Raw genomic sequence first — 9,999 nt, 5'->3', positions numbered from 1 at the left:
TGCAAGCTTCTGAAGAAGAAAGGATGGTTGGAAAATGGATATCACTTCCCCATTTATCTTCCATTTAAGGGTTGTTAATGCTTGTCATATGTTTCCCTTCAAAAATAATAATTGACTTGTTTCTTGAAATGCCACTCCCTTTTTTAAAAAAAAATTGTAATTTTCGTTTGCTAAATTTCTTGGGTGGTTTTTGAGTATACAAGGGTTGTTTATCTGATTTTTTTTCACAAATCAAATCTCCCGGTCCAAGTTAAATCAATCGATCGATCCAAGGGCAACAATGGGATATTGACTTGTTTGGATAGATTAAATTCAAGAGAATTTCAAGTTCGTTCTACATTAGAAGTTTAAATATTATAATAATAATTGTGATAAATTTCAAATGTAACAATCTTGGATGTCGTTCTAATAATTGAAAAACACAAGCCTATGTACCATTTTCACTGTCATGGATGCTATCACCTAATTGTATGTAGTAAGAGTGAAGAAGATCTAAGGAGCAAGAAATTATGAACTGATATCCTATTAATCCAGAAGAAGATTTTCAGTCATTCGGTTCCAAGTGCCAAGTCGAAATCAAGTAAGATATGTAAAAAGCCAAACAAAGGAAGATATAAGTCAAGAAAATAAAAACTTTCCATCGGTTTAGAAATTTTTTCAAATCGGGTCGATTTATTAGTTATCTGCATTAACAAACTAAAGTTATATGTGCTACACGACTAACACAGAATTTGGTGTAATTTTTTGACATTAATTGATTTCTATGAAGACACATTCATCATCTTAGGAAAAATAATATTTTTTCATTTAATATCTATTTTGAAAAATTCAAATATTCACTATTACTTCTTTCAAATTACATATTTAATATTGTTGTAATAGGGTTATACAAATAATAATTAAAATTATAGCAAAACAATCACAAATCTCATCAAACCAAAATCCCAATTGTACATGGAAGATACTAGAAATACAAATTTCAATAATAGTCAAATCATTAATATTAGTAGACAAATTAAACAAACAAAACATGGATGAGTAACACATGAAAGGCACAAGAATATTCACATGGCAAGTTCCGAGCTTTCATGTGAACTCAATGTTTGTTTTTTTAGTAATTGACTTTTGCCTTTTATCCATAAAAATAACATTATTAGCATCGATTGATGTGATATTTGCAATTCTCTTTATTATATTATTAATATTACAAGAAGGGATTAAATAAATCTCGAACTCGAGACGTCGACTTTGGTGATGATATTTGCAATTCGTTTTTCTATATTTCATGGTAAATTAATATCCTCAAAATGATCGTAGAATAGACAAAGTGATGAAAACAAATCCTCCGATGCAAACAAGCTTTGATCGGTAGAACACGATGAAATATGCCAACTTAATTGGTAAACTCATTTGTGTGTATCATCGAATTACACAAATATTTATAGATGTTCGAAGTTAGATATTCTATCCATCCCTTGAAAAACAAACAATAGATCACTTTTACAACACCAAATTGCTTCTCTCATTACTCAGTAGTTTGTAACGCTGAATAATCTAACGTCAGTTTGTGACATTGAATAATCTTTCATAAGAATATTCCTTTCAATGAATGATATATGAGATAAACTTTTGAGACCATAATACATTTGAAGACTTGCATAAATTCTTGATAGCTTGATCGATTAATGCTTTTCAAAGATTCGATTATCTTCGAGATCTTTAATACTTCGATTTTTATTGTTTTCAATGAAAACGATTAGATCTAAGATTTTAGAAAATGAATTTAACACTTATCTGTAAAAACTTGGTGGTAGAATCTTGTAGAACCTATAAATCTTTAGAATATTTTTTTTGTGGCAATGTCTTCTAGTGTTCATTTTTGGATTATTATGATTATATCATTAATGTAAATAATCAAATTTCATCATCATTAGAATTATTATTAATGGCCTTTTGTCCCCAAAACTGCAGATAACATTAAATGCGGAGACAAATTGACATATGGCATTGAATGTTCAGGACTTGTTGAAAAATTAAGTCATATTTTTCAAATGTTGTCAAATTTGCCGTTCACAAGCCAGGAGAGCTCTATAAGTAGAGCTCTCCTCCATCAGTTGAGATCATCTCATTCTCGAATATTTCTCTCATCTTATAGCATCTAAGTGCTTAGTTCTGTAATATTTGTCAGGTTTTTTGTTCTCCTGTATTAAGAGAGTGTGTGTTCTCTCTGGAAATAAAGCGAGTGATTATATATCATAAAATATTATAGTGAAATTCTTTTCATCTTGATCGTGGTTTTTACCCTAATAATTTTTTAGGGGTTTTTCACGTAAATCTCGGTGTCCGATTTATTCTTTATTTTCATATTATTATCTCAAATTTTCGCAAGTAGGGCAAACAACTGGTATCAGAGCCTTGGTTTAAAATTTCTTAAAATTTTGTGTATGCTCTGTGTTGCATCTTAGACTGATCTTTAACATCAAAAAAGATTTTTTGAGATTATTTTATTAAGGTAGGATTATTTTTTCCTGCCTACTAAAATTGTTGTAGACATAATGGCGGGCATGTACGAGATAATAAATTTCAATAAAAGCAATTTTATGCTGTGGAAAATAAAGATATAAGCAGTTTTAAGAAAGGAGAATTGTTTGGCGGATATTTGAGATAGACCGGTGGAAATTACGGACGATGTAAAGTGGAATGAGATAAATGATAAAGTTGTTGCCACTCTATACTTGGCAATAGCAGACGAAGTATTGTCAAGTATCTCTGAGATAAAAACAACAAAAGTTATCTGGGATACTCTGACAAAGATGTACGAGGTCAAGTTCATACATAACATGATTTTCCTAAGGATTTATACTATTCGGATGACGGAATCCTCATCGATGACTGATCATATCAACATACTAAATACTCTATCTGTTCAACTTACTTCCATGGGGAATAAAATAGGGGAAAATGAACGTGCGGAGCTTCTACTTCAAAGCCTAACAGATTGATATGATCAATTTATCATGAACATAACAAACAATATTATTGTGAGCTTTCTAAACTCGACGATATCTTTATTGCATTTCTCGGAGAAGAAAGTCGGTGTAAGAATAAGGATGATAGGTTGGTAACATCGAAACAGGCACATGCTTTACTAATGATAAGAGGAAGATTTATGGACCGTGACTCCAGTGGGAGCCAAAGACGAGGTAGATCAAAGTCGAGAAGTAAGAAGAAAAATATTTAATTCTTTAAATGTGGCGGTGAAGGGCATTTCAAGAAAGAGTGTACGAGTATCGAAAAAAAATTTCAAGGAAATGCGGCCAGGAATTTAGGCGGTGATGAAATATTATTCAGCGAAGCTGCAGTAGTTGCAGAAGACATGCACAAATTTTGTGACACATGGATTATGGATTCAGAAGCGACGTGGAACTTGACGTCTCGAATAGAATGGTTTGATCATTATGCACCAGTCTAAGGAGGATATATATTCATGGAAAATGATCATGTCTTGGATATCGCTGGGTTCGGTACTATAAAAATTAAAATATTTGATGGCACCTTTCACACCATACAGGAGGTACGACATGTGAAGGGATCGTCGAAAAATCTTATTTCCTTGGGGCAATTGGATGATATCGAGTGCAAAAACGTATCGAGAACAAGATCAAGAAAATTATGAAGGGTGCGCTTGTGGTTATGAGTGCAAATCTATATGTACTTTCAGGAGAAACACACAAAGAGGAAAAACTAGCTGTTGCATCAATTGGTTCAGGAGAAGAATTAACAGTGTTATGGCATAGAAAGCTCGGGCATATGTCAGAACGGGGGTTGAATTCTCTCAATACGGAAGCTGCTTATGGGACTTAAAAAAGTGTCGCTACCTTTTTGAGAGCATTGTGTTACCGGTAAACAACACAAATTAAATTTTGGCACTTCTGCTGCCAAAAGCAAAAACATGTTGGAGCTGATTCATTCGGATATTTGGCAAGCACCGATTGTATCTCTAGGAGCTGCGAAATACTTTGTCTCGTTCATTTTCTCTATGAGATGTTGGGTGTATCCAATCAAGAAGAAATTAGATGTTTTCCAGATCTTCAAAGATTTCAAAGCACGAGTTGAACTTAATTCTGAAAAGAAAATTAAGTGTCTAAGGACTGACAATGGAGGAAAATATACCAGTGACGAATTTGATGCATATTGTCAACATGAAGGCATCAAATGACAATTCACGATGACATACACACCTCAACAGAATGGAGTGGCGTAGTGGATGAACAAAACCTTGTTGGACATAACAAGAGCTATGTTGAGGACTGCGGGTCTAGAAAACTCCGATGGAGATGTGGACGGGAAGCCGGCAGATTATTCTTATTTCCATGCATTTGGAAGTCCTGTGTACGTTCTGTACAATGAGCAAGAAAGATCGAAGTTAGATTCGATATCCAGAAAATGTATCTTCTTGGGTTATGTTGATGGAATAAAGAGGTTTCTCTTGTGTGATCTTAATGTTCACAAGATTGTCATCAGCATAGATGTTATCTTCGAGGAAGATAAAGTAAAAGGACACAAAGGCTCACTGAATTCAAAAACTACTATATTTCAGGTGGAAAATAAGACGGACGAAGGGCAAATTTCTTGTGAAGCAGTACCAGAGCACGAAGAACAAAAACATTTTGAGTCGGAGGTTTTTAATATGAGACAGTCAACTCGAGACAGAAGACCACCATGTTGGCTTTTAGATTATATCATTAAAGAAATATTTCATATTGTCTATTATAAGAGGATGGTGTGCCATGGCAGCCCCTTAGTGCATAAAAAATGAATTTAAAAGCATGAAAATTCAAGTTTTTGAAAATATTGGCCGAGCTTCCAAAAAGCCCTTATTTTCTTCAAAAATTGATTGTCAGTCTAAAATACAAATCGGCGCATAAAAACACCTCAAAAGACATCATTTCGAAAATACTGTATAAAAAATACCATATATTAAATAATTAAAAATAATCATTTAATAAAAATATTTTCCTTTATGGTCCCCGGTCTCTGTTCATCGATCGTGTCTCGAATAACCCTTAAAAAACAATGTTTTATGCATTCTAATAGAAAACCATATTTTAAAATGTAAGCATGCCTACCACATTTAATTAATACAATTAAAATAATTTAATTAGACATTTTTCATTTATCTTAGATTTGCATGCAGTTGGATTACGTTATCGCATTTGAACCTTACATAATCACATTCTCATTAAGTAGTATGAAATTCGTGAGTACTTAAGTATTATTCGTCTCGATCAGATCGAAGTATTTTAATACTTTTTCTTAATTATTTATTTACTTCAGCTCTGAATTATTTGAACTTTTCAAATGCTTCATATTTGTATTTCATTAAATACACATACATACCTCAAGAAGTCATCAGTATAGGTAATGAAATAACATTGCCCATATCTTGTGCTAGCACTTAGCGGGCCACACACATATGTATAGATCAAATCTAATAGATCATGTGTACGCTCCACTTAGGGAAAGTGGTTTAGTCATCTTTCGTTTTAGATAAGATTCACATGTATTAAGAGTGTTTATATCCGACAAGTTAAACATGCACTCTCCTACTAGCTTGTGCATCATTCTTTAAGAAATATGTTATAGTCTAGCGTACCATTTGTGTGCATGATTTAAACTATTTTGTTTTCTTTTGTTTGTTTTTGAAAGATTTTGAACATTCACTTATCATTGCCAAAATATTTGTGGCCCATATAACTTCTTATGTACAAACTTCTTGCGGTGAAAGAAATTTTTTCCGTCTTATCGGGCTTTGTGGTCCTTTTAAATAGTCTTCGGCTTCTTATTGCGCTTGTTTTTCTTTAAAGGCGCAGAACGATTCTTTCCATTATTTTGAAGCGTTTTTCGTTCCAAATGAATAGATCGTCAAACGAGGAATGAATGATAACAAGATGATGTCAACATGGAGCTCACTGGGAATCATTGATTATGGGCCAACTACTTTCTTAATAAGCCCAATCATATGTGCAACACATTCATGGGCAGATGTCTTATCTTGCATGTATGTAGTCATGAGCTCGTGAAATTAGTGTGCAACACTATTTGAGTTTCAGCACCATACAAATCTTGTGTGTGCATTCGAATGCCGGTAGAATTGATTATTTCCTCAAAGTGTCTCTATAGTTAGCTGTGGGTTCAGCACCATACGTGATCTGATTAGTTAATAATGCAAAAAATCTCTAGTCATAGTAAGACATGAACATTTTGGAAAGGTGTTTTATCAGTTGCAGATACCATGTCACTGTTGTTACTCGATGATATATCACATCGTTATCAAATTCATTTAAAACCCTTGATATCTAATGGTTACAAATCCGATCGGGATATATGAGTTGAAGGGTTCATACTATACACAAATAATAACTCAAGGTTCTTGCAGGCACTATCAGTGATACTTAGGGTATTATTGGACGATGCTTCTAGACGCTCTTATCATAATCAAATGGGCGCAATCAGACTCGAGTTCTGATATTCTTGATTAATTGGTTGATGAAAAGAATGAGACTAATAAGTGTGAGCCCGAATAAGAACAAATATTTTTCTGAATCACATGAAGTTGTAATAAGTTCTAAATTGAAGTGATTTTGTATAAACTGTAGTAAAACTAAAGTATTCTAGTTAATTCTTTCCTAAGTAGAAGAATGAGAGACGTAAAAGAATTAAACCTGCGAACTTATATAAAATTCTATTGTGTTGTTTACATTACCACATTTACTGTTATTCAATTTACTTTGTTAAAAGTTTAGTAATTTGATTATATTATTATCCAGATTCAACAGGATCTTTCGTACTTTAAAAATCAATTTTAAGGGGTTCAACCGCATCTATCTTGTCAAGAAAACGAATTTTACAGTTAAATTTTTATGAGTCCGGTTTGATAATCATCTCAAGCTAAAATAATTCGAAAAGAGATTCAAGAGTTTATTCACCCTCTCTAATCTCTAAACTCGATCCTAACACAATTATACCATAATTATATAACTTTATTGATTTTTTTTTTTTATTTTTCTGAAGTATTCTTTCTTTTTAAATCTTCAATCCTATTTTTATCTATATTTTAAAATGAGTAGGTCTCTTGTGAGACCGTCTCACATATATATATATCCACGAGACGGGTCAATCCAACTCATATTTATCATAAAAAAATAATATTTTGAGATAAAAATAATTTTTTTTTATGAGACTAGTCGTTGGAGATCTGCCCCACAATAGTTTTTTATAATGATAACAACAACAACAACAACAACAACAACAACAACAATAATAATAATAATAATATAATTATCATTATAATAATTAGTTTTTATAATTTTATTAACAAGAAATTCCTCCATTTTCATATAATCAAACATGACTTTGTCCAGTGATGTCATGTATTTGTATTGAACACTATCGATCTATATATTTAGGTATCGTTTGGTTCGTGATATTAGACAAATAATATGAAGATAAGTAATATTTTTTAATAATAAATTATATAAAAATGATAGAATATAATGTTTGATTTGATTGATTAATTTAATTAATTTTGAGATAATGTGATATCACTGTTTTGTTTTTTTGAAAATATTAATAAAATATTTATAATATTATTTACTAAGGTTAATATTATAATTTCAATTCAATGATTTGATTGATGTGATGTAAATGATTGGTAGATGGCTAAATGATATGGTACATGAAATATGATATTAGATTGGATAAAAATGTGGATAAATAATATAGCGGACCAAACGGTAACTATTTGTTTTATTTTACTGATAAAAAAATGAAAGATAGCACCAACAGGGCACACAACCAAAGACTAAAATAAAAAAAAATAAAACCAAAGACTAAAATAAATAAAAAAATTTAAAACATAAAGTAATCCAGAAGAATTCAGAGAAATGAAGGAGCTTACAAAAACAAGCTTTTGAGCGACAATGATATCAATATAAAGAAAAATACATTTTTGATCATATATAATCAGGAGTGGAGCATCGATCGATCATCGGGTGATTGAATTACGTTAAATTTCAATATTTTTTGGAAAAATTAAAATAGAGTTACACATTAAATTTGTAAATGAAATATTGAATTACGTTAAATTTCAATATTTTTTTGTTGAATATGATTTTATATGTATTATGCATCCTAATTATAATTAAATTACTCCTATTTTAGGTATTACACATTTTATATAAATAGATTTAAAGTTGAAGTATTGACATGTGATTTTGGGAAGAAAAAAAAAATAATATTCTACCAAATATATATTTTTGCACATATATTATAGATTTCGATAGATTTGAATATGATAGTTACTGATTGGTTGAGATAATGGTTCCATAAATCTAGTGGTAACTACTGAAGAAATTATAATCCACATAATGAATTATATTGTTATTTATTTTGACAATATTGTCCCTATTTATGATGCACAATAGAATAACACAAAAAATCTAGAAAAATATTACACTAATATTTATCATGATGGAAAAAATAATCTATAGTAGAAAATATTTATCATGAACGATAGTTTATTATTTTAGAGAAGTATTTTCAAAATCGGATCGGACCGGTCATGGGTCCGGTCCGGAACAACTTAAAACCTATTTTAGCGGTCAAATCGGTCAAAATCGATCAAAACCAATAAAAACATATCGAACCAATTATAAAATAGAAAACAGGTTGCAACATTTGAACCGATTTTCCGAAATTTTTTATTTTTTTATGAAAATTAATTTTAATAAATCTTAGATTTAATATTTTATTATATATATACACGATTATTAGAAATTTAAATTTATTTAAAACTATTATTTTAGTAATAGTATAATTTATTTTATTTTTATAAAATACAATTTGTATTTTAAATTTATGTATATAGTTATTTAATTTTTAAATTTTGGTAAACATATTTGTTTGCATATTATATACATATTATATGTCTGTTTATATTTTAAATTTGGATAAATATATATATTTTTTATTATTTATATACATATTTTAAATTTTTATAATTTAAAATATATTAATATTTTTACTTTATATAATATAACGGTTTTTCGGTCCGACCGTCGGTTCAATCGATCCGACCGATTGAACCGTTTTTCAAAGTAAATTGGTTCGATCAACTATCTAGTTATGAAAACATTGTTTTATAGATTTCATTGTTTGGATCTAAGTTACAATAATAAAGAAATTTTGACTCATATTCAGTATACATTAGAATTTTAGCCTCTAGATCGAATTTAAAAAATTGGATCTTAAAACAATCTCCCTACCAAACATCTAATATCTCATAGACAAACACTAACTTTGATATATGCTAGCAATAAGGACAACAACATATGAATATTTGAAATAATCGAAGAGCCTAATTTCAATAACAAACAAATTGTGTTTGTATGGACACTTGATCAATGAAAAAGATGGCATATCCAAGAGAGAGCCTTGTGTAGTGTTGGTCCCGGAATAAAATATTCCATCTCGGGAAGGGTAAGAGGCACCCAACCTCGGCTTTGCATATAGGGAAAACAAATATTTTCTTCTTTTGAGAACAACCTACCCTCGTGCATGCACTCCATCGTGGATTTATTTTTTTCCTCCATCAAATGTAAAAAGAAAGAACCAAATTCAAAACACATGCAATCAAGATTGGAGGACAATGAAAATCAAGATTCACACAGAATCATCTTGCAAGCAACATAGAGGAGCGTGGATCCGTGGATGGGTTTTTTTCCCAAGAAATCGTAAAACCAAAAAGGTCGAGTGGAATGAGGTGGACCAACTCTTATTACAGTATTTCACCGTATAGAAATAGCAGCTGTGCTCTGCACAGGATGATAGCCGCTGCTCTGCAAAGCCAGCGTCAAGACATTTGACGAGGACCCCCAGAAGGCCATCGATCTAAGTCCTGAGTACGGAAAGCCTCCGTCACACAAACTATCGGCTGAG

This window comes from Primulina eburnea, chromosome 1 (genome assembly GCF_022965805.1).
Source record: "Primulina eburnea isolate SZY01 chromosome 1, ASM2296580v1, whole genome shotgun sequence".
NCBI lineage: Eukaryota > Viridiplantae > Streptophyta > Magnoliopsida > Lamiales > Gesneriaceae > Primulina > Primulina eburnea.
This window is presented reverse-complemented; position numbering follows the sequence as displayed.